At 52.3% G+C, this 24,903-nt stretch overlaps 1 long non-coding RNA gene across 2 annotated transcripts in view; it reads left to right on the forward strand.

Moving 5' to 3' along the window:
• LOC119001039 (uncharacterized) overlaps nt 1-24,903 on the forward strand; it is a 58,260-nt gene that overhangs the window by 31,957 nt on the left and 1,400 nt on the right. The window lies entirely within an intron of this gene.

The raw sequence follows: 24,903 nt of genomic DNA on the forward strand, positions 1-24,903 counted from the left end.
TTGCCACCTGCTGACCAGAGAAACTTACCGCCTTCATTCTTGGCAGGCAGGGCCCGTATCCATCCACCCTCCCACCTCCCACCCCCGGCCCCAATTTCCCAAGAAAAGAAAGAAAAAAAGAAGACAAAAACATAAGAGCAGAATTTTCCAGACTCCACACCCCCGTAACTCTAATGATACAGGGATGAGTCTATGGAACCCCTTCACAAAAACACCAAGGATGCTTCTTCCTTAGTCCCGCCCTCGGAGCCACAGCAACCTAAGCTGTACTCCCAAGTCCCTAGGAAGCTGTTAGCTTTAGGCCAGCAGGAGGACGAAAAGTCAGGGCCAAACCAGTGTCGGTCCCCTCTAATTTAGCCATCTCAGGTCCCTTGTTCCAGACCGTCTTCTGCTGGGTAGCATCAGGGCTACTGGCTATTGGTTTCTCAAGTGAGAGTTTGGATCTACACTTTGCACCAAACCCACTCAGATACTTCAAGGGAAACTAACTGGGAGACTGGCCCGTAAGTCCAAGGACTCCAGGGCGCATGCCCAGAGCCCTCCAATCGCAGGTCGGGGAGCCTCACCGGCGGGCAGCTACTTTCCTGCCAGCCTGCACTTCCGGCCTCTGTGGCGTGTTCCTCGGGGGAAGTGGACTTGCAGGGGCCTTTACGGCAGGTTCTTTTCCTTTGGCTAATAGGAATCATCACTGCCTTGGACTGCAGCAGCCAGTGGGGTGTCCTACTGTGTGTGTAGCCTCTTAGGAAAAGACAACATCCGTTTCCTGCGCGCCCTACTGTTTCTCTGGACACTAGGGGGCAGTGATGGATCGTCTTAGTGCCGCACCAGCTCTCCCCCGCCCTCTCTCCACTAAAAAAAATTCAGTTAGTTCTTTCACATTGGTATGTAGGCTATAGACCCGAACAGGTTCCGTGACCTCCTTGGCTCCTGTTTGTCAGTAGGTTCCCAATGAAAACTTGGATCCTACACAAAGAAACGCTTTGCTTTTCAAATTGGTGTTCTTATACGTTGTCACATTCTTTGCTTAAAGGTATGTATTTCTGCTTCTGGAAATTTAGTCCACATTCCCTTTCCCCAACTCATTTGGGGCTTCAGGGGCCATTTTGTCTATTTACTTCAGTTATGGCAGTCACTCAGACCTCCTTATAGAAAATGGAGGGTCATATAAAGTAGAGTGTTTCAAAGCACAGGCCCATTGCTGCCAGACAGGAGCCAGGCCCTCAGTGGGTCTGCCTAATGCAGGCGCTAGCATGTGAGTTCTTCACTCCATGCAGGAAAGATCCACAATGCAAATCGAGATGGCCATGTGGATACATTTATTACAGCTGCAGACAGGGAAACAAGGAAGGGCTTAGCCTAGAAGAAGCCACAGGAGACCCTGGACTGGGCTGCCTTAGGTCAGTGGCAAGTCAGGCAGAAGGGGGAGTTGGGGACAGGTTCAGGGCATTAGCTTGGGACAAGCTGCCAGCTGCCCATTGCCTGGGAGTTTAGGAGACCCAGGCCTGTGCAGAAAGAAGGGGAGGGTGGGGATCTGGGGGTGCTGAAAGCAGGGTGGGGATCTGGGGAGCAGCCTCAGCCACTCCCCACAGGGAGAGCCCACCCATTGGATCTTTTGCCATCAGGCTGTTCCCTCTGTCTTCCAGGCAGGAATCTTAGGGGAGGACTCAGTAGAGTCTGCATCAGGTCTTCAGTTGTGTCCTTTTAGGGGGGTGGGCAGTGGGGACCTTCTCCACTGTTTGGTCAGTGACAGGTCAGGGGGTCTTTAGTCACTGCACTGGGTTCTGGCATTTCTGCTGGTTGGACGGCTTTTCTGGGCCAGGAGCAGAAATAGAACCCAGGCCTGACGGTTACCTCCAGGGAGGAGAGGTTACCCTGGGGGGCCAGGCCCTTCTGTTCCCAGCTGTGGTTCCTCCAGGCACTGGGGCCTTGGGCCCTGCTCACCTTCTGCACCTGGCTGTATGTGGCATATCCACCCTGTCCTGTCCCATCATCTCCCAAAACTGACCTTGAACTCCAGTGTTGGAGTCTTTCCAGTAGGACCTCGCCCTGCATAGAACCGGGATTCTGCAGCGCATCCTAAGGTGATCTGGTCCAGTGGGTAAAAAGGACACTGACCCTGGCCTGCTACCTCGGACAACTAATTTGGCTCATGCACTGCCAGGCAGGGTCTGTAAAGAAATAATATACTGAACACGTAGGAAGGGGCCCAGTGACGGCCATCTGAGGGTGAGCAGTGTGTGTGTGAACCAGCCACATCCAACTGCAATGGCCTTTGTCTCCCCAAGTCCAGCTAATGGTGCTGATGCCACTTAGGCAGGCCTCACATACCCGCAAACACGTCCCAGGTTTCTTACCCAAAGGTTTCTTCTAAAGGGTAGTGGACACAGGTAATCTGAACTCAAGTACACCTACAAATTCTTTAACCTTAAAGGCATCCTTAGATTGGACATGAAGGTCTTCCCTGCATTTTCTCCCTGTAGGCCCCCTGGGGACCTGGACCAGGGCCCCAGAGAACTCCCTCCCTGCTCCAGCTCTGCCAGCCTTCCCATTTCTGCTAAGATTCTTTCCTTTCTGGGCCTGCTGCCTCCTGCCTTTTAAGGAAGAGGGTTCCAGCCAAGTTACTGGGTGAACAGGAGGGTGCATCTTGGAAAGGGTGGTGTGAGAGCCCTGCTCTGAGTACACAACTCCTTTCTATCCTGCTCTGTACAGGGACTTATTCCAGTAAGCTTTTATGTTACTCAGACGACCACTTGGCCGTCCCTTGGTCCCCGTGGTCTCTCAGATGTCCTCTGTGTGGACTCGCGCTCACCCGAGAGGGCGCATGGAGAGGAGGGACAGCAGAAACAGGCATGCACTGGGCCATCCTCCAACAGGAGTGCCAGGCACTGGGTGTGAGCTGCAAGCCAAGGGCCTGGTGCTACCTGCACTTGTTGTGAAAAGGTTATTTAGAAGAGAAACCTTCCTCTTGTTTCAAGCTGATGTGGTTTTCCTCTCATTCAATACACTGGTCTGTGCCAACTTCTATACCTGTATGGATTGTGACCTCCCCCCAAACCAAGCTTTATAAAACTGTGAGTTGTCCATGAAGTATATTTTCCAGATAACAAATGAGACCTTTTTCTGCATGGGCTACTTAAAGGCACACTTGTAGGTGTATTACATAGGCAGAGACTCCAGTTTTTTTTTTCTCCATTGAGGGATGTAGAGACAGTGTTTAGCGCCCGAGTTATGATTCCACACCTTGTGCTCTGTGCTGCCACAAAACCTCGTGGCTGAGGTGTCCTGAGTGTAACGCATCAGGCACTCCATCCACTGAGGCCTGGGTATGTAGCGTGGTGCCATTCAGCACAGAAACCTTCTCTGGCAGGTACTATAGGTATCTGCACTTTCAAACCTGATCCCCTCCTCACAGATGAGAAGGCCAATTGCTACCTTGGGAGATCACTGCTAAGGCTGTCTGGGGGAATTGAACCCTCTGTTGTTTCGGGACAGGTCTCCTGGGAATCCCCTTATCAGGAACCCTGGTCCTTGCCTTTGTTAGTCCAGAGGTGCTCAAGAAACAGCAGAGACTAAGGAGCGAGGTGTAGTAGTGGGGAACAAGAGGTAAAGTGGAGCGAACCTACGGAGGTTGGGGAGCCAACCAAAGGGACATTAGGACTCACTGGGTTGATCTCAGGGCAGGGTTTTTAAGTGCAAAAACTTGCTCAGGGTCACTGTTTGGGTTGCTAGAGTCCGATTGGCTGGAGCTGGTCGCGGGGTGCCATTTCTGCTGACCATTGTTCTTGATACATCTTGTGGGGCTCAAGGTCAACCTGTCAGGCCCCATAGGCCCACCCCAGACCCCAGTCTCAGCCGGGCATCTGTCTGTCCCGGGTAGGGTCAGAGGCCATTTCCCAGGTTACAGTTTTCCTGCCTGCTGATTTCCCATTCCTCCTAGGCCGACCTAGGTCTGTCAGCCTTGAAGTGCCTGTGGACCCAGGTGTGACTCTAGCTTGTGCACACAATCCTGCAGGACTCTCTGCTGTGGGTGCTGGCAAACTGGCTCACGTTAGTGGCTGAAGTTGGGGGAAAGACAATTCTGACTGACGTGGTTCAATTAGAGGTGAATGGGTGCACGTGACTGCTGTTTGTCTACCTCGGACCAGGTAACTAACTGTCTGAGCAGAAGCAGTTGGACATTGTCCCCGGGAAGGTGGGAGGTACACACATGGGAAGAGCGGCTGAGACGTCCCTGTCCAGGGAAAGGGGAAGGCAGGTCAGTGACTGAGGTGTCCCCCGGGTTTCAGCTGCTTTTACCTGTCACGGATGTGGGGTGGGGATGGCTGGGAACTGAGTCAACTTACTCCTGCCTCTTGCTCTGGTCCTTGGTGCCCTCTCCTCCTTACAGCTGGCAGTCAGAGAGCTCTCTGAGAGCTGTGCTTGTGTGCCTGGTGCTTTGTTACCTTTTGAGGGTTACAGAGGAGAGGAAGAAGGCGCAGCAGGGAGGAGAAGTGAAAAGGAAATTAAGAACACGGGGCTTGAAGCCAGGAAAGTGAGGGGGTGTTGTCACGGGCCTGTCCTCTCTCAGACAGGGTGAACTCCTGGACGAGGTGAAGTCCTTTCCTCATCAGCCAGTTCTTTTCCCAGAGGGAAGGCCAGGGGTGATGTCCCAGGTTCAGGAGCTGAGTCGGAAAGGACCCCTGCAGGGAGTTTGAGGGGCAGCCTGTGTCCAGGGCTTCTGTCCTGACCGCAGCTCCTGTGATCCTTTTGAACAGGACAGGGCTGCCTGGGTTGATTACCTGTCACTTTGTCCCCTTGATAAGTCGCATTGGTATCGGAGTAAACAGAAAAATGATCAGTGGCCCTTGGTGAACCATGAATACCCTGGCCTGCATCTCTGTTGGAACTCTTTGGGGGAGGGCGGGGTGGTTACCTGTGGCCCAGTGATGACCATAGGACCCAGAGGTCAGGACCTCTAGTCAGGTGTGATTTGAGTGGCTTCACAGAAGTGGTGGCTCCCCACAGGACGTCCTGAAGGCTTGGGTATGCGAAGCAAGCGCTCATCACTGACAACTGCACACGTGCTTCCATGGGTGCCACCGTGCTGCCGAATGCCACTCCACGTTGGACAGTAGACCCTGCATTCCCGGCATTTCTGGACGCTGTCAGTGTTTTGGGCGACATGCTGGCCAGGTCATGCAACTCCCTGGAGGAGAGCATGTCAGTCTGGGGCATGGAGTTGAACTGACTTCTTGTGGAGCTCAACAGAGTCTGGCATCTGAGTTGGTTCCCAGTCACTGAGCTCCTTCACACAGTTGCTTCTCACCCCTCCCCGTGGGAAGGGGCAACTGGCAGAGGGAGTCAGAGGGAGTCCTCCCAGGGGACTCTAATCGGCGTCTCTAGGCAGAGCCTGATTCATCTGGCCCCTGTGAAGGGGCCTGGGCTGTTTGCCCGCCCAGCAGTACAGCCTGAGGGAGGACACAGTCAGGGCTGGGCTTTAAAACACCATCTTCTATCTCTCAGGCTTCTAGGTATGTGGGGTTGGGGAGCCTTTTTGTCGGGATTAGCTACCTCCTTTCTGGTGGGCAGTTGGCTTCCTGAAAGCAGGTTCTCCCACCCAGTGTTAGTGTTCCTAAAAAGGAGACTAAGAGACACAGAAAAGGAGACTCAGGAGCACAAGCCACCCCCGCAACACCTCACCCCCTCACAGCAAATGACCTTCAAAGGGGCAATACGTTTGTCTCTGTTTTGTGGAGGATTTGGGGAATCTTTGAGGGAAGTGTTGGACTTGGGTCAGGGCCTTCTCGGGAGAGAGCAGGGGAAGGTCTGGGTCTAAAGGGGAGAGGGAGCTGAGGCAGACAGGAGAGCTGGGGGGAGGGGAAGAATCAGCTAGAGAGGGGGAGGCAGTGTTCCTGGCGGGAAATGGCCAAAGCGGTTTCAGAGAGACCTCCAGAGATGAGAGTCTGCCTGAGTCCTGCGTTTCCTGAGTGGCTGCTTCTTGCCCTTCCAAGAAAGCCACCTGGGATAAGTTAGCTATTTTTTTTTCTTTCTGTTTTTATGGGGTCAAGTCAATGCACAAGTTTTGCTGGGTCTCAGTAGCCCGAAAGGGACTGTCAAAATACCAAGATTGTCTTGCCTGGAGTCACTCCAGTTAGAGAGGAACCGAAAGGCCCAGGACCGTTGTGGCAGAACATGTGGCCGGTAGGGGGCCGCGGGGGGGGGGGGGGNTGCAATTGTCATCATGAGTGCTGAAGCCTGGGACCAGTTCTCTCCTGGGGCACAACAAGAGAGCATGGAGCAGGCTGGTAAACAGGAGCCAGACAGATGTGTTAGAGGGGAGCTGATGGCCCAGGAGTGGCTGGGTAGGGAGGGGTCTCGTGGGTAGTGGGCAGGCTGTGGGGTCCACACCAGGGACCCCCTGAGCTTGAAGGCTGTCTAAGGGGAGACCTTTAGAGCTGGGGCATCAAACTCATTTTCACCAGGGGCCGCTTCAGCCTGGTAGTCACCTCCAAAGGGCCGAATGTAATTCCAACTCCTTAACAGTTAAAAAACAGTTACATGTGTACCCTCCTAAAATTATTTCGGCTCTCTGAAAGCAACCAGAAGGCTGAAGTGGTCCCAGGCGAAAACGAGTTTGACACCCCTGCCTCAGAGGAAGGATGCTGGAGGAGTTGGCCGTGGTGTTGAGGTGATGATAGAGGAGAATGCTAGAAACCACTATCGTGGAGGGGCAACGTGCCCCTGATGCCGGGGCATGAGCTTGGGCATGGGGACGCAGGGCGGAGAGGAAGGGAAGAATATACCTGAGAAGGTGGGGCCTCCATGGGGACAGGGTCAGGCTCATGGGCCTTGAGGTCACAGGAATGGTTCCAAAGAGTGAGGACCTTGGGAGAAAATGCAACAGGAACCTTGTTCAAGACCTATGGGTGGGGTGACTGGGGGGCGGGACTTGGGGGGATAGAGAAAAAGGGCGTGTTACAGGTACTGGGGGGGGGGGCGATGAGGAAGTGGGTCCACAGCACCAGGGCTACAACTGTCTGACTCCCTCAGCTGCTGGTTTGTAGTTCCATCTGGGACTAAACCTATAGTGTGAGGCTTCCAGGGAGACTGGCAGAGATACTGGCAGAGACTTCAGATGGCTGCAGCACGCATGCCTAGAACCCGCCAATCACAGGTTGGGTAGCCCAGGTTGTGGGAGGCAACTTTCCGGGCAGTCTGAATTTCCGGTTCCTGCTGTGGGTTCTCCGGGCGTCTTTGGAGAACTGGACTTGCTGGGGTCTTTTGGGCAGGTTCTTTTCCTTTCGCTAATACTCATCGTCACTGCACTTGACTGCGGCAGCCACTGGCGCCTCTGATTCTACCTCTAGCCTCAGAGGAAGCATACCACTTCCTTTCTGCTCAGGGACTTCTGTTTCTCTAGACAGCAGGGGGCAGCGGTGCATCCTGCCTGGGCTACACTGTCTCTCCCCAGCCCTTCCTGCTGGAAAAAAACTGACCTGAGTCTTTTACCTGATAGGTAGGTAGGCTGTGGGCCCGTGTAGGCTCAGTAGCCACCTTGGCTCCTACTTTTTCATTAGGTTCTCCGTGAAAATTGCATTCTACACACAGAAACCCTTTGCTTTTCAAGTAGCCCTTTGCTTCTAGGTAGCCGCCTGGGTCGCTCAGCAACATGTATTTGAGCTTGTCTGAATTGGGTTCACAGTGTCTTTCGCCGGCTCATTTGCTGTTTGGTGGTCCATTATGTCTATATAGTTCAGTTATGACAGTCACTCAGACCTCATTACAGAAAATGGAGGGATAGATAGAGTGTTTCAAAGCACGTGCTCCTACTTCGGAGACAGGGGCTGGGCCCTCACTGGGTCTACATAACGCAGGCTCTAGCCTGTGAGTTCTTGACTCCCTGCAGGAGAGATTCGCCATGCCAAAGCAGGTGACTGTCTGGATACATTTATTGCACCTGTGGACAGGGACACGAGGAAGGGCTTCGCCCTGAACAGGGGTGTCAGACTCATTTTCACAGGGGACCATATCAGCTTTGCAGTTGCCTTGAAAGGGCTGAATGTAATTTTTACCCCTTAACATAACAGTTAAGGAGTAGGTACATGTATACAGTCCTCAAATTATGTCAAAATTATGTCAACAGTGAGAAGGCAACCATGAGGCTGATGTGGCCCTGGTGAAGATGCGTTTGACACCTCTGGTTTAGAAGAAGCAGAGGAGAGCCTCCGCTGGGCTGCCTTAGCTCACTGGGAAGTCAGACAAAGGGGGAGTTGGCGACTTCCAGGGCATTAGCTTGGGATGAGCTGCCAGCTGCCCATTGCCCTGGAATTTAGGAGACCCAAGCCTGTGCAGAAAGAAGGGAGGGTGGGGGGTCTGAGGGTGCAGAAAGGAAGGGGTGTGGCTCAGGCTGCTCCCCCCAGAGAGAGCCCACCCATCGGATCCTTTGTCTTCAGGCTGTTCCCTCTGTCTTCCAGGCAGGAATCTTAGGGGAAGACTCAGTAGAGTCTGCACCAAGTATCCAGACATGCCCTTTTAGGGGGGTGGTCATTGGGGACCCCCTCCCCTGATTGGTCAGTGACAGGTCAGGGGGTCTTTAGTCACTGCACTGGGTTCTGGCATTTCTGCTGGTTGGGCAGCTTTTCTGGGCCAGGAGCAGAAATAGAACCCAGGCCTGACTGTTACCTCCAGGGAGGAGAGGTTACCCTGGGGGGCCAGGTCCTTCTGTTCCCAACTGTGGCCCCTGCAGGCACTGGGGCCTTGGGCCCTGCTCACCTTCTGCACCTGGCTATACACGGATTGGCCAGTGTGTTCAGCCACCTGTGTCAGTTTCCCTGCTCCCCTGGCCAAGGCATCTTCCGAGTTCCTCCCTGTCTTGCCCCACCGTGGCCCAGACCTGAGTTTGAGGGAAACTGTGGGAGTCTTTCCAATAGGAACCTGCCCTGCACAGCGTGGTCACAGCCTAGAACCTGAATTCTGCAGCGCATCCTAAGGTGATTTGGTCCAGTGGCTAAAAGCCACACTCACCCTGGCCTGCTACCTTGGATGACTAATTGTGGCCACGCAATGAGAGGCAGGGCCTGTAAAGAATAATATACTGAACATGTAGGAAGAGACCCAGTGACGGCCATCTGAGGGTGAGCAGTGTGTGTGAACCATCCCCATCCAACTGCAAAGCTCTTTTTCTCCCCAAGTCCAGCTAATGGTACTGACACCACTTAGGCAGGCCTCACATACCCACACACACGTCCCAGGTTTCTTACCCACAGGTATCTTCTAAAGAGTAGTGGACACAGGTAATCTGAACTCAAGTACACCTACAACTTCTTTACCCTTAAAGGCATCCTTAGATTGGAAATGAAGAGCTTTCCTGCATTTTCTCCCTGTAGGCCCCCTGGGGACCTGGACCAGGGCCCCAGAGAACTCCCTCCCTGCTCCAGCTCTGCCAGGCTTCCCGTTTCTGCTCTCTAAGGTTCTTTGTTTTCTGGGCCTGCTGCCTCCTGGCTTTTAAGAAGGGGGTTCCAGCCAAGTTACTGGGTGAGCAGGAGGGTGCATCTAGGAAAGGGTGGTATGATAGCTCCTGCTCCGAGTACACAAACTGTTTGTTTTCCTGCTCTCTACAGGGATTTATTCCTGTAAGGTTTTATGTTATTCAGACGACCACTTGCCTTCCCCCGGTCCCTGTGATCTCTAAGATATCCTCTGTGCGGACTCCAGCACAACCGAGAGGGCGCATGGAGAGGAGGGACAGCAGAAACAGGCATGCACTTTGCCATCCTCCAACAGGAGTGCCAGGCACTGGGTGTGAGATGCAAGCCGAGGGCCTGGTGCTCTCGACTGAGGCTACCTGCGCTTGTTGTGAATCGGTTATTTAGAAGAGAAACTTTCCTCTTGTTTCAAGCTGATGTGGTTTTCCTCTCTTATTCAATACACTGGTCTGTGCCCTATGTTCTATACCTGCATGGACTGTGACCTCTCCCCAAGAAAAAAGCTCTATAAAAGTGTGAATTGTCCATGAAATATATTTTCAGATAACAAGTGAGACTTTTTCCTACCCGTGCTAAATAATGGCACCCTTGTAGGTGTATTACATAGAGAGAGAGACACTTTTTTTTCGATGGAGGGATGTAGAGACAGTGTTTAGCTCCCCACTTACGATTCCACACCTTGTGCTCTGTGCTGCCACATAACCTCGTGGCTGAGGTGTCCTGAGTGTAACGCATCAGGCTCTCCATCCACTGAGGCCTGGGTATGTAGCGTGGTGCCATTCAGCACAGAAACCTTCTGTGGCAGGTACTATAGTTATCTGCACTTTGAAACGTGATCCCCCCCTCACACACATACAGATGAGAATGCCAATTGCTACCTTGGGAGCTCACTGCTAAGGCTGTCTGGGGGAGGAGGACCCTGTGGTGTTTCCGGACAGGTCTCCCTGGAATCCCCTTATCAGGAAACCTGGTCCTTGCCTTGGAGTGTGTGTGCAGACCAGGGGATGACTAGCTCGTCCAAGGGAACCTGCAGGACTTTCTGCTGTGGATGCCAGAAAATTGGGTCACATTCTTGGTTGAAGTTGGAAGAGGAGAATTCTGACTGATGTGGTTCAGACAGAGGTGAATGGCTTCCCTCAACTACTGATTGCCTTCTTTAGACCAAGGCACTCTCAGAGCACACGCAGGTGGATGTTGTCCCGGGGAAGGTGGGAGGTACACACATGGGAAGAGCGGATGAGATGTCCCTGTCCAGGGAAAGGGGAAGGCAGGTCAGTGACTGAGGTGTCCCCCGGGTTTCAGCTGCTTTTACCTGTCACGGATGTGGGGTGGGGATGGCTGGGAACTGAGTCATCTTACTCCTGCCTCTTGCTCTGGTCCTTGGTGCCCTCTCCTCCTTACAGCTGGCAGTCAGAGAGCTCTCTGAGAGCTGTGCTTGTGTGCCTGGTGCTTTGTTACCTTTTGAGGGTTACAGAGGAGAGGGGGAAGGCGCAGCAGGGAGGAGAAGTGAAAAGGAAATTAAGAACACGGGGCTTGAAGCCAGGAAAGTGAGGGGGTGTTGTCAAGGGCCTGTCCCCTCTCAGACAGGGTGAACTCCTGGACGAGGTGAAGTCCTTTCCTCATCAACCAGTTCTTTTCCCAGAGGGAAGGCCAGGGGTGATGTCCCAGGTTCAGGAGCTGAGTCAGAAAGGACCCCTGCAGGGAGTTGAAGGGGCAGCCTGGGTCCTGGTCTTCTGTCCTGACCGAAGCTCCTGTGATCCTTTTGAACAGGACAGGGCTGCGGGGCTTGAGGAGATGAGACTGGATGCTCCTGAGAAGCAGTAATCTTCCTAGAGTGAAAAGAGAAAAGGGCAAATTAGATGTGGAGTCGTGAATTAATTTTACTTCTGCCTACCATCATTTGCTTTTGTTTTTTTCTTTGGTTTTATCATTTTCATTTCTCGTTTTTTTTCTTATTTTTTTCAAGTGGTCATTTTAGAAACTAGTTAGAACTCTTTATATGAATTCTTATCGATGATGTTCCATGAGGAGGATGAAAAATAACTCGGATCAAACATAGGAAAGGCTATTGCCTCTCACAAAGCATAAAAAACTGTGTTCAACCGGCCTGACATACAGCTCACTTCTCAGCTGAGCACATTATCCGCTCTAGCCCTCAGCATCTCTCCCAAGGACAGGGCGGCCACTGGCCTATCGTCCTTGATGGAAGCAATGAGGAAGATGGAAGCAAGTGTCTACACTGAGGTTTGACCGACCAGCTAACTGACAGGTATGCTGATAAAAGGCCACGGGAAGACCCGTCACACACTCAGGAATGCATACTGAGGAGCCAAGGCACCCACTTCCCAGTAGCGACTCCACTGAATGGAGCCTTTGAGCCCCAGGGGTGGGGGGAAGAACTGGCCAGGCGAGACAATTGACCAAATATACCAGGTGTCTCCAAGTAGTTTTTTCCACCACAAAGGGCGGGGGGAGAAAAGAGTTCACGGCTCCACACTGCCACCTAGCGACCAGAGAAACTCGGAGCCGACATTTTCCTACTCACTGCCCCTTTGTTCCGCCATGTTCAATACTAAACAACGAATACATAACTGCGTCCTCCAGCCAACGTGTCCCTTTACCCCAATGGTCCTAAGTCGCAGGGACTACCCCAAGGAAGCCCTACACAAAAACTCCACCGCGACCTCATGCTTACTCGCACTCTTGGAGCCACAGCAATATTGGGGGACATCCCAGGTCCACCAAGAGGAGGAAAAGTGAGGGCTCAGACAGTGTCCGAGCCCGCCTCACTTGGCAGTCTCCTCAGGGACCCTGTCCAAACTGTCTGGGACCTGGCAGGACCAAGGCAACACAGTTTCCGTCCATTAGGTGACACTTTGTAGTCACTCAGAAAGTTTGTGCTATCGTTATTTTTTATATTTCAAAAACTCGGTAGGAGTAGTGGAAGGCACATTTGGCGTATTATAAACCAAGTAGAGCTTGGAGAAGACTTGGTTAAGCATATAAACAAGCTTAAATGTCTTAAAAGACATTTAACCTGGGGCTAAATCTGCAGAGATGCTCCTAGTGAGACTGGCAGGGAAACTGGCACCCCAAGACTCCACCACGCATGCCCACAACCCACCAATGGCAGGCAGGGCAGAACCACTTTGAAAACAAACTGTCCTGCTGGCCTGCACTTGTGCTGCCTCTTGCACGTTCCTGGGACAACAACTGGGAAGTGGCCTTGATGGGGCTCTTTGAGCTGGTTCTTTTCCATTAGCTGCTTCAAATCAACACCCGACTGAACCCACTGGGCTCTCTCTGCCAACTCAGAGGAAAACTTCCTTTCAACATGCAGATTTCTGTTCCTCTGCCCAGCAGAAAGCAGTAGCGCATCATACAAATACCAGGCGGGCGCTCCCCCGCCCTTCCGTCAGTTAAAAAAAGGATCTGCAGCATTTTTCTTATTGGTACATGCCTGGTGAACCTCTGATGACTGTAAGGCCACCTTACCTATTGTTCCACTCTCTTCCCAGTAAAAACCTGGATCCAACACACAAACTCTTTCCAAATTTCCTTTCTTAAAGATTGCCACTTACCTTGCTTAGTAATATGTACTTCTGCTTCTTAAAATTTATTCTACATTACCTTTTCCAACTCACCTGACCTTTTATGAGCCATTATGTCTATATACTTCAGTTATGGCAGTCTCGCATCATTATAGAAAATGGAGGGATAGATAAAGTAGAGTGTTCCAAAGCACAGGCTCATTGCTGCCGGACAGGAGCCAGGCCCTCAGTGGGTCTGCCTAATGCAGGCGCTAGCATGTGAGTTCTTCACTCCATGCAGGAAAGATCCACAATGCAAATCGAGATGTCCATATGGATACATTTATTACAGCTGCAGACAGGGAAACAAGGAAGGGCTTAGCCTAGAAGAAGCCACAGGAGACCCTGGACTGGGCTGCCTTAGGTCAGTGGCAAGTCAGGCAGAAGGGGGAGTTGGGGACAGGTTCAGGGCATTAGCTTGGGACAAGCTGCCAGCTGCCCATTGCCTTGGAGTTTAGGAGACCCAGGCCTGTGCGGAAAGAAGGGGAGGGTGGGCATCTGGGGGTGCAGAAAGCAGGGTGGGGATCTGGGGAGCAGCCTGAGCCACCCCCCACAGGGAGAGCCCACCCATTGGATCTTTTGCCTTCAGGCTGTTCCCTCTGTCTTCCAGGCAGGAATCTTAGGGGAGGACTCAGTAGAGTCTGCACCAAGTATCCAGACATGCCCTTTTAGGGGGGTGGTCATTGGGGACCTTCTCCACTGTTTGGTCAGTGACAGATCAGGGGGTCTTTAGTCACTGCACTGGGTTCTGGCATTTCTGCTGGTTGGGTGGCTTTTCTGGGCCAGGAGCAGAAATAGAACCCAGGCCTGACTGTTACCTCCAGGGAGGAGAGGTTACCTGGGGGGCCAGGCCCTTCTGTTCCCAGCTGTGGCTCCTCCAGGCACTGGGGCCTTTGGCCCTGCTCACCTTCTGCACCTGGCTGTATGACGTGTCCACCCTGTCCTGTCCCATCATCACCCAAAACTGACCTTGAACTCCAGTGTTGGAGTTTTTTCAGTAGGACCTCTCCCTGCATAGAACCGGGATTCTGCAGCGCATCCTAAGGTGATCTGGTCCAGTGGGTAAAAGGGACACTGACCCTGGCCTGCTACCTCGGACAACTAATTTGGCTCATGCACTGCCAGGCAGGGTCTGTAAAGAAATAATATACTGAACACGTAGGAAGGGGCCCAGTGTCGGCCATCTGAGGGTGAGCAGTGTGTGTGTGAACCAGCCCCATCCAACTGCAATGGTCTTTGTCTCCCCAAGTCCAGCTAATGGTGCTGACACCACTTAGGCAGGCCTCACATACTGGCAAACACATCCCAGGTTTCTTACCCGAAGTTTCTTCTAAAGGGTAATGGACACAGGTAATCTGAACTCAAGTACACCTACAACTTCTTTACCCTTAAAGGCATCCTTAGATTTGACATGAAGATCTTTCCTGCATTTTCTCCCTGTAGGCCCCCTGGGGACCAGGACCAGGGTTCCAGAGAACTCCCTCCCTGCTCCAGCTCTGCCAGGCTACCCGTTTCTGCTCTCTAAGGTTCTTTGTTTTCTGGGCCTGCTGCCTCCTGCCTTTTAGGAAGAGGGTTCCAGCCAAGTTACTGGTGAACAAGAGGGTGCATCTAGGAAAGGGTGGTGTGAGAGCCCTTTTCCGAGTACACAAACTGTTTGTTGTCCTGCTCTGTACAGGGACTTATTCCAGTAAGCTTTTATGTTACTCAGACGACCACTTGGCCGTCCCCTGGTCCCCGTGGTCTCTCAGATGTCCTCTGTGTGGACTCGCGCTCACCCGAGAGGGCGCATGGAGAGGAGGGACAGCAGAAACAGGCATGCACTGGGCCATCCTCCAACAGGAGTGCCAGGCACTGGGTGTGAGCTGCAAGCCAAGGGCCTGGTGCTACCTGCACTTGTTGTGAAAAGGTTATTTAGAAGAGAAACCTTCCTCTTGTTTCAAGCTGATGTGGTTTTCCTCTCATTCAATACACTGGTCTGTGCCAACTTCTATACCTGTATGGATTGTGACCTCCCCCCAAACCAAGCTTTATAAAACTGTGAGTTGTCCATGAAGTATATTTTCCAGATAACAAATGAGACCTTTTTCTGCATGGGCTACTTAAAGGCACACTTGTAGGTGTATTACATAGGCAGAGACTCCGGGTTTTTTTTCTCCATCGAGGGATGTAGAGACAGTGTTTAGCGCCCCAGTTATGATTCCACACCTTGTGCTCTGTGCTGCCACAAAACCTCGTGGCTGAGGTGTCCTGAGTGTAACGCATCAGGCACTCCATCCACTGAGGCCTGGGTATGTAGCGTGGTGCCATTCAGCACAGAAACCTTCTCTGGCAGGTACTATAGGTATCTGCACTTTCAAACCTGATCCCCTCCTCACAGATGAGAAGGCCAATTGCTACCTTGGGAGATCACTGCTAAGGCTGTCTGGGGGAATTGAACCCTCTGTTGTTTCGGGACAGGTCTCCTGGGAATCCCCTTATCAGGAACCCTGGTCCTTGCCTTTGTTAGTCCAGAGGTGCTCAAGAAACAGCAGAGACTAAGGAGCGAGGTGTAGTAGTGGGGAACAAGAGGTAAAGTGGAGCGAACCTACGGAGGTTGGGGAGCCAACCAAAGGGACATTAGGACTCACTGGGTTGATCTCAGGGCAGGGTTTTTAAGTGCAAAAACTTGCTCAGGGTCACTGTTTGGGGTGCTAGAGTCCGATTGGCTGGAGCTGGTCGCGGGGTGCCATTTCTGCTGACCATTGTTCTTGATACATCTTGTGGGGCTCAAGGTCAACCTGTCAGGCCCCATAGGCCCACCCCAGACCCCAGTCTCAGCCGGGCATCTGTCTGTCCCGGGTAGGGTCAGCAGGCCGTTTCCCAGGCTACAGTTTTCCTGCCTGCTGATTTCCCATTCCTCCTAGGCCGACCTAGGCCTGTCAGCCTTGAAGTGCCTGTGGACCCAGGTGTGACTCTAGCTTGTGCACACAATCCTGCAGGACTCTGCTGTGGGTGCTGGCAAACTGGCTCACGTTAGTGGCTGAAGTTGGGGAAAAGACAATTCTGACTGACGTGGTTCAATTAGAGGTGAATGGGTGCACGTGACTGCTGTTTGTCTACCTCGGACCAGGTAACTAACTGAGCAGAAGCAGTTGGACATTGTCCCGGGGAAGGTGGGAGGTACACACATGGGAAGAGCGGCTGAGACGTCCGTGTCCAGGGAAAGGGGAAGGCAGGTCAGTGACTGAGGTGTCCCTCGGGTTTCAGCTGCTTTTACCTGTCACGGATGTGGGGTGGGGATGGCTGGGAACTGAGTCAACTTACTCCTGCCTCTTGCTCTGGTCCTTGGTGCCCTCTCCTCCTTACAGCTGGCAGTCAGAGAGCTCTCTGAGAGCTGTGCTCGTGTGCCTGGTGCTTTGTTACCTTTTGAGGGTTACAGAGGAGAGGGGGAAGGCGCAGCAGGGAGGAGAAGTGAAAAGGAAATTAAGAACACGGGGCTTGAAGCCAGGAAAGTGAGGGGGTGTTGTCAAGGGCCTGTCCCCTCTCAGACAGGGTGAACTCCTGGAGGAGGTGAAGTACTTTCCTCATCAACCAGTTCTTTTCCCAGAGGGAAGGCCAGGGGTGATGTCCCAGGTTCAGGAGCTGAGTCAGAAAGGACCCCTGCAGGGAGTTGAAGGGGCAGCCTGGGTCCTGGTCTTCTGTCCTGACCGCAGCTCCTGTGATCCTTTTGAACAGGACAGGCCTGTGGGGCTTCAGAAGATGTGACTGGATGGTCCTGAGGAGCAGTAATCTTAGTAGAGTGAAAAGAGAAAAGGGCAAATTAGATGTGGAGTGGTGAATTAATTTTACCTCTGCCTAGTGTCATTTTTGTTTTTTGCTTTCTTTCGTTTTATAATTCTCGTTTCTCCTTTGTTTCTTGTTTTTGTTTTTTTTTCTTCAAGTAGTTGTTTTAAAAATCATTAGAATTCCTTATGTGAATTTTCAGGGATTATGTTCCCTGAAGGGGGTTCAAGAGAATAGGCAGGGATTAAACGTAGCAAAGAATATTGAATCTCACACAGCATAAAAAATTGTCTTCACAATGCATGACATACCGGTCACCTCTGAGCTGAGCACATTATCAGCTCTAGCCCTCAGCATGTCCTGGAAGGACAGAGCGGCCACCAGCCTGTGTTCCTGATGGATGCATTGAGGCAGCGGTGTGTGTCAACTTGTAGGTTTCTGTGCCAGGCAGGTTCTCCAAAGTGTGTGCATAGATTGATTCAGAAAGTTTCTCGTATCATTATTTCTTAATATTTCAGAAACGAAGGAGGAGGAGTGGAAGACACATTTGGGTTATTATAAGCCAAGTTCAGTTTGGAGAAGATATATGAATTAGCTTATGTCAGTCGTGAAACCTGCACAAGTCTGTATTTATTGGGCGCAGAGAACACAAGGACTTAACATTAAGGTGACATGCAGAACAGGTTGAAGGTGCTTGGGTGTCCGGTGATTATTCTTCTGTTTTTCCAAAAGACTACGATCGGAGGAATTTTTATAGCGTGAGGGGAAAGTAATGGAGTCAATACACAGGACACATCCCAGTGTGGCTTCTGACTTCTCAGGCCTCGGTAGCTGGGGAGCAGCCTGCCCTCCTTGTGGGAACGAGAAAGGAAGGCAGCTGGAGGACAGACAAAGTTAAACAAAAACAAAGCAACAGAGGTGCTTTCCTTAATAAGGTTAGGGTTTGGTGTTTCCCTTTCACATAGGACTCAGGGTTACTTCTGTTTCCGCTCTCAATTGCCAAATGCAGTACTTCCACTCTTGAAGACTATATGTACTATTAAAAAGAGAAATGAGTGAAAATCTTTGATGTCCTTTCAAATGATTTTACAATAGCTACCTCACACTAAAAACCTGAGTGTCTTTCTTTCCTTTTTTAAAATTTATTTTTAGAAAGAGGAAAGGAGGGAGAAAGAAAGGGAGAGGAAGATGGATCAGTTGCCTCTTGCACACACACGACCACCCCCACCCCCACCCCCACCGGGGACCTGGCCCACAACCCAGGCATGTGCCCTGACGGGGAATCAAACTGTTAACCTTTTGGTCCTAGGCCAGGCTCAATCCACCGAGCCACAAGAGCCAGAGGGACTTGGCTCTATTAGAAAAGTTGGATTTCTAATAAAAGAGGTTGAAGACACACCCCAAGATGAATCGCACTGTGTGTGCAGTGCACCCCTATGAGTGGGAAGACTGATAAAAAATGTATCACAAATAATCATCATCGGTGTGTGACAAAACTGTGCTTTATCACCCCCTTTTAAAAAAGATTTTATTTATTTTTAGAGAGAGAACACAGGGTGAAGACAACTAGAGAAACACCAATGTGTAGTTCCTTCCTGAGCGCCCCTTACCGAGGACCTAGCCCATAACCCCGCACGTGCCCCGACTAAGAATCCAACAGGTGATCCTTTGGTGTACAGTCCGGCACTGAAATCCAGTGAGGCACACCAGCCAGGGCCTGGTTTTTCTTTTTTTAAATCAGGCCTCAAAATTTACCCTGAGGTTTAAGTGACCAGCTAAGTGAAAAGTATGCTGATAAAATCCAATGGGAAGACTCTTCACAGAATCAGAAATACAAAATACCAAGGAGCCAAGGCAACCAACCAGTTTTCACTAGGCGCTCCAATGAATGGAGCAGGTCAGCCAAAGGAAGAAACAAGGCCAGCCAGCGCTGGGGCGTAAACTGTTGAGCAAATATCCCGGAAATGGCTCCAAGCAGTTTTTTTCCAGCACAAAGGGCGGGGTGGGTGGGTGGGGTGAGGGGTTGAAAAGGGTTCGTGGCTCCACACTGCCACCTGCCGGTCAGAGAAACTCGGCGCCGTCATTCCTAGCTATCAACGCCCGTTTCTCGCGTGATTTCAAAAGTAAAGCAAAGAAAAAATACAAGAATGCTGGAGACGTTACCTCCGAAGACAGCGGTGGTCAGAAGGTGCAGGGACGAGCCCAAGGAATCCCTGACCCACAACAAAAACAGCACCACTTCTTCCTTAGTGCAGCCTTCGGATCCGCAGCGGTGTTAGCACAAGTCCCAGGTCCCAGCGCCCGCCCCAGAGGACCGCCTTTGCCCTGCGAGAGCTTTGGCTCTAGGCCTACGGGAGGACAAAAAGTGTGGACAAAGCCAGTGTCCAACTGCACCTCGTTTCGCAGTCTCCTGGGGGCAGCCTGTGCGAAACTGTCAGCTGCTGAGCAGCAGCAGGGGTACATGGTTTCCGGCCCTCCGGGATAGCTTGTAGCCACACCTGGGAATAAAAGTACACACACGCCCAGGGAGAAGAGAAAGTTTGTCCCAGGGAAAACTTGAATTCTACACACACAATCGGTTTGCTTTTCAAATTGCCTTTTCTTCTAGGTTGCTTAGTAACCTGTATTTCAGCTTCTCTCAGTTGGCTCCATATTGCCTTTCCCCAACTTATTTTGGGTTAAATGAGCCATTATGTTTATATGCTTCAGATGTGGCAGTCACTCAGCCCTCACAGAAAATGGAGGGTCAGATAAAGTAGAGTGTTCAAAGCACAGGCCAATTGTTGCCAGACAGGAGCCAGGCCCTCAGTGGGTCTGCCTAATGCAGGCTCTAGCATGTGAGTTCTTCGCTCCATGCAGGAAAGATCCACAATGCAAATCGAGATGGCCATGTGGATACATTTATTACAGCTGCAGACAGGGAAACAAAGAAGGGCTTAGCCCAGAAGAAGCCACAGGAGACCCTGAACTGGACTGCCTTAGGTCGGTGGCAAGTCAGGCAGAAGGGGGAGTTGGGGACAGGTTCAGGGCATTAGCTTGGGACAAGCTGCCAGCTGCCCATTGCCTTGGAGTTTAGGAGACCCAGGCCTGTGCAGAAAGAAGGGGAGGCTGGGGATCTGGGGGTGCAGAAAGGAAGGGCAGTGGCTCAGGTTGCTCCCCACAGGGAGAGCCCACCCACTGGATCCTTTGCCTTCAGGCTGTTCCCTGTCTTCCAGGCAGGAATCTTAGGGGAGGGCTCAGTAGAGTCTGCATCAGGTCTCCAGGCATTCCCTTTTAGGGGGGGTGGGCAGTGGGGACCTTCTCCACTGTTTGGTCAGTGACAGGTCAGGGGGTCTTTAGTCACTCCACTGGGTTCTGGCATTTCTGCTGGTTGGGTGGCTTTTCTGGGCCAGGAGCAGAAATAGAACGCAGGCCTCACTATTATCTCCAGGGAGGAGAGGTTACCTGGGGGTCAAGTCCTTGTGTTCCCAACTGTGGCCCCCTGCGGGCACTGGGGCCTTGGGCCCTGCTCACTTTCTGCACCTGGCTGTACACTGCTTGGCCAGTGTGTTCAGCCACCTGTGTCAGTTTCCCTGCTCCCCTGGCCAAGGCATCTTCCTGGTTCCTCCCTGTCCTGTCCCAACAAGGCCCGGAACTGAGCTTGAGGGGAACTGGGGGAGTCTTTGCAGTAGGGCCCTGCCCTGTAGTGTGGCCACAGCCTAGAACCTCCATTCTGCAGCACATCCTAAGGTGATTTGGTCCAGTGGCTAAAAGCCACAGTGACCCTGGCCTGCTACCTTGGATGACTAATTGTGGCCACGCAATGAGGGGCAGGGCCTGTAAAGAATAATACACTGAACATGTAGGAAGAGACCCAGTGACAGCCATCTGAGGGTGAGCAGTGTGTGTGAACCATCCAACTGCAATGGCCTTTGTCTCCCCAAGTCCAGCGAATGGTACTGACACCACTTAGGCAGGCCTCACATACCCACAAACATGTCCCAGGTTTCTTAACCGAAGTTTCTTCTAAAGGGGAGTGGACACAGGTAATCTGAACTCAAGTACACCTACAACTTCTTTACCCTTAAAGGCATCCTTAGATTGGACGGGCGGTCTTTCCTGCATTTTCTCCCTGTAGGCCCCCTGGGGACCTGGACCAGGGCCCCAGAGAACTCCCTCCCTGCTCCAGCTCTACCAGCTTCCCCTTTCTGCTCTCTAAGGTTCTCTGCTTTCTGGGCCTGCTGCCTCCTGGCTTTTAAGAAGGGGGTTCCAGCCAAGTTACTGGGTGAGCAGGAGGGTGCATCTAGGAAAGGGTGGTGTGAGAGCCCCTGCTCCGAGTACACAGACTCCTTTCTGTCCTGCTCTGTACAGGGATTTATTCCAGTAAGCTTTTCTCCTACTTGGATGACCACTTGGCCATCCCCTGGTCCCCGGGATCTCTAAGATGTCCTCTGTGCGGACTCCCGCGCACCCAAGAGGGAGCCTGGAGAGGAGGGACAGCAGAAACAGGCATGCACTGGGCCATCCTCCAACAGGAGTGCCAGGCACTGGGTGTGAGCTGCAAGCCGAGGGCCGGTGCTCTCGAGTGACGCTACCTGCTCTTGTCCTGAACAGGTTATTGAGAAGAGGAACCTTCCTCTAATTTCACAGTGATGTGCTTTTCCTCTCGTATTCAACACACTGGTCTGTGCCAAGTTCTATACCTGCATGGACTCTGACCTCCCCAAGAAACACGCTGTAGAAAACTGTGAGTTGTCCATGAAACACATTTTCCAGGTAACAAATGAGACTTTTCTACACGGGCTACGAAAAGGCACACTTGTAGGTGTACTACATAGACAGAGACACTGTTTTTTTTTCCATCGAGGGATGTAGGGACAGTGTTTAGCGCCCCAGTTATGATTCCACACCTTGTGCTCTGTGCTGCCACAAAGTCAAATGGCTGAGGTGTCCGGAGTGTAAGGCATCAGGCTCTCCATCCACCGAGGCCTCTGCATGTATCGTGGTGCCATTCAGCACAGAAACCTTCTCGGGCAGGACTGTAGTTGTCTGAACTATGAAATGTGATCCCCCCCTCACAGATGAGAAGGCCAATTGCTAAGGAGAGACCACTGCTAAGGCTGTCTGTGGGACATGAACCCTCTGGTGTATCAGGACAGGTCTCCCTGGAATCCCCTTATCAGGAAACCTGGTCCTTGCCTTGGAGTGTGTGTGCGGACCAGGGGGTGACTAGCTCGTCCATGGGAACCTGCAGGACTCTCTGCTGTGGATGCCAGAAAATTGGGTCACATTCTTGGTTGAAGTTGGGGAGAGGAGAATTCTGACTGATGTGGTTCAGACAGAGGTGAATGGCTTCCCTCAACTACTGATTGCCTTCTTTAGACCAAGGAACTCTCAGAGCACACGCAGGTGGACGTTGTCCCGGGGAAGGTGGAAGAGGTACACATGTGGGAAGAGCGGGTGAGATGTCCCTGTCCAGGGAAAGGGGAAGGCAGGTCAGTGACTCAGGTGTCCCCTGGGTTTCAGCTGCTTTTACCTGTCTCTGATGTGGGGTGGGGATGGCTGGGAACTGAGTCAACTTACTCCTGCCTCTTGCTCTGGTCCTTGGTGCCCTCTCCTCCTTACAGCTGGCAGTCAGAGAGCTCTCTGAGAGCTGTGCTTGTGTGCCTGGTGCTTTGTTACCTTTTGAGGGTTACAGAGGAGAGGGGGAAGGCGCAGCAGGGAGGAGAAGTGAAAAGGAAATTAAGAACACGGGGCTTGAAGCCAGGAAAGTGAGGGGGTGTTGTCAAGGGCCTGTCCTCTCTCAGACAGGGTGAACTCCTGGACGAGGTGAAGTCCTTTCCTCATCAGCCAGTTCTTTTCCCAGAGGAAAGGCCAGGGGTGATGTCCCAGGTTCAGGAGCTGAGTCAGAAAGGACCCCTGCAGGGAGTTTGAGGGGCAGCCTGTGTCCAGGGCTTCTGTCCTGACCGCAGCTCCTGTGATCCTTTTGAACAGGACAGGGCTGCCTGGGTTGATTACCTGTCACTTTGTCCCCTTGATAAGTCGCATTGGTATCGGAGTAAACAGAAAAATGATCAGTGGCCCTTGGTGAACCATGAATACCCTGGCCTGCATCTCTGTTGGAACTCTTTGGGGGAGGGCGGGGTGGTTACCTGTGGCCCAGTGATGACCATAGGACCCAGAGGTCAGGACCTCTAGTCAGGTGTGATTTGAGTGGCTTCACAGAAGTGGTGGCTCCCCACAGGACGTCCTGAAGGCTTGGGTATGCGAAGCAAGCGCTCATCACTGACAACTGCACACGTGCTTCCATGGGTGCCACCGTGCTGCCGAATGCCACTCCACGTTGGACAGTAGACCCTGCATTCCCGGCATTTCTGGACGCTGTCAGTGTTTTGGGCGACATGCTGGCCGGGTCATGCAACTCCCTGGAGGAGAGCATGTCAGTCTGGGGCATGGAGTTGAACTGACTTCTTGTGGAGCTCAACAGAGTCTGGCATCTGAGTTGGTTCCCAGTCACTGAGCTCCTTCACACAGTTGCTTCTCACCCCTCCCCGTGGGAAGGGGCAACTGGCAGAGGGAGTCAGAGGGAGTCCTCCCAGGGGACTCTAATCGGCGTCTCTAGGCAGAGCCTGATTCATCTGGCCCCTGTGAAGGGGCCTGGGCTGTTTGCCCGCCCAGCAGTAAAGCCTGAGGGAGGACACAGTCAGGGCTGGGCTTTAAAACACCATCTTCTATCTCTCAGGCTTCTAGGTATGTGGGGTTGGGGAGCCTTTTTGTCGGGATTAGCTACCTCCTTTCTGGTGGGCAGTTGGCTTCCTGAAAGCAGGTTCTCCCACCCAGTGTTAGTGTTCCTAAAAAGGAGACTAAGAGACACAGAAAAGGAGACTCAGGAGCACAAGCCACCCCCGCAACACCTCACCCCCTCACAGCAAATGACCTTCAAAGGGGCAATACGTTTGTCTCTGTTTTGTGGAGGATTTGGGGAATCTTTGAGGGAAGTGTTGGACTTGGGTCAGGGCCTTCTCGGGAGAGAGCAGGGGAAGGTCTGGGTCTAAAGGGGAGAGGGAGCTGAGGCAGACAGGAGAGCTGGGGGGAGGGGAAGAATCAGCTAGAGAGGGGGAGGCAGTGTTCCTGGCGGGAAATGGCCAAAGCGGTTTCAGAGAGACCTCCAGAGATGAGAGTCTGCCTGAGTCCTGCGTTTCCTGAGTGGCTGCTTCTTGCCCTTCCAAGAAAGCCACCTGGGATAAGTTAGCTATTTTTTTTTCTTTCTGTTTTTATGGGGTCAAGTCAATGCACAAGTTTTGCTGGGTCTCAGTAGCCCGAAAGGGACTGTCAAAATACCAAGATTGTCTTGCCTGGAGTCACTCCAGTTAGAGAGGAACCGAAAGGCCCAGGACCGTTGTGGCAGAACATGTGGCCGGTAGGGGGCCGCGGGGGGGGGGGGTGCTGACTACATTGGGGGTTTCCTGTGGGAAAAGAGGTTCAAGCTGTAAGAAGGAAGAAGAGCCCTGTTCTGTCTTAGAACCCTCATCAAATTCTGTGCCGGGCCAGAAGAACCCTTAGAGATGGAAGAACAGAGACACTGTGACTTCAGTCAGACACTAGGTTAACCCTAGTCTTTTTTAAAAAGAGCATTTGTTTGTTTGTTTGTTTGTTTATAGAGAGGGTAAGGGAGGGAGACAGACAGGGAGAGAAACATCAAGGTGCGGTTGCTTCTCACACACCTCCCCACTGGGGACCTGGCTCACAACCCAGGCATGTGCCCCGACTGGGAATGGAACCGGCGATCGCAGGCCCGTGGCTCAATCCACCGAGCCACACCAGCCAGGGCAGCTATTCTAAGAATCCAACCTACAAGTTTCAGGCTACAGTGAAACCCCAGAACACAGGAGCAGGACTCAGCTCTCACCCTGACTGTGCTCCCCGAGAGACAAAGAAGGAAGGGATTCTCTGTGGGCTCAACCCTTGTCTGAAACCTCAGCAGGGTCCGGTGACACTTCAGACCTGTCCCAGCCAAGGCACCATACTGTCAAGGAAAGAGAAACAAACCAAAAAAGGTTAAAGTGTCTCAAATGGGGGTGACAGACTTTATCCCAGTGACATACATC

This window comes from Sturnira hondurensis, unplaced genomic scaffold, assembly GCF_014824575.4.
Source record: "Sturnira hondurensis isolate 20B ecotype Veracruz unplaced genomic scaffold, ASM1482457v3 Scaffold0016561, whole genome shotgun sequence".
Classification (NCBI taxonomy): Eukaryota; Metazoa; Chordata; class Mammalia; order Chiroptera; family Phyllostomidae; genus Sturnira; species Sturnira hondurensis.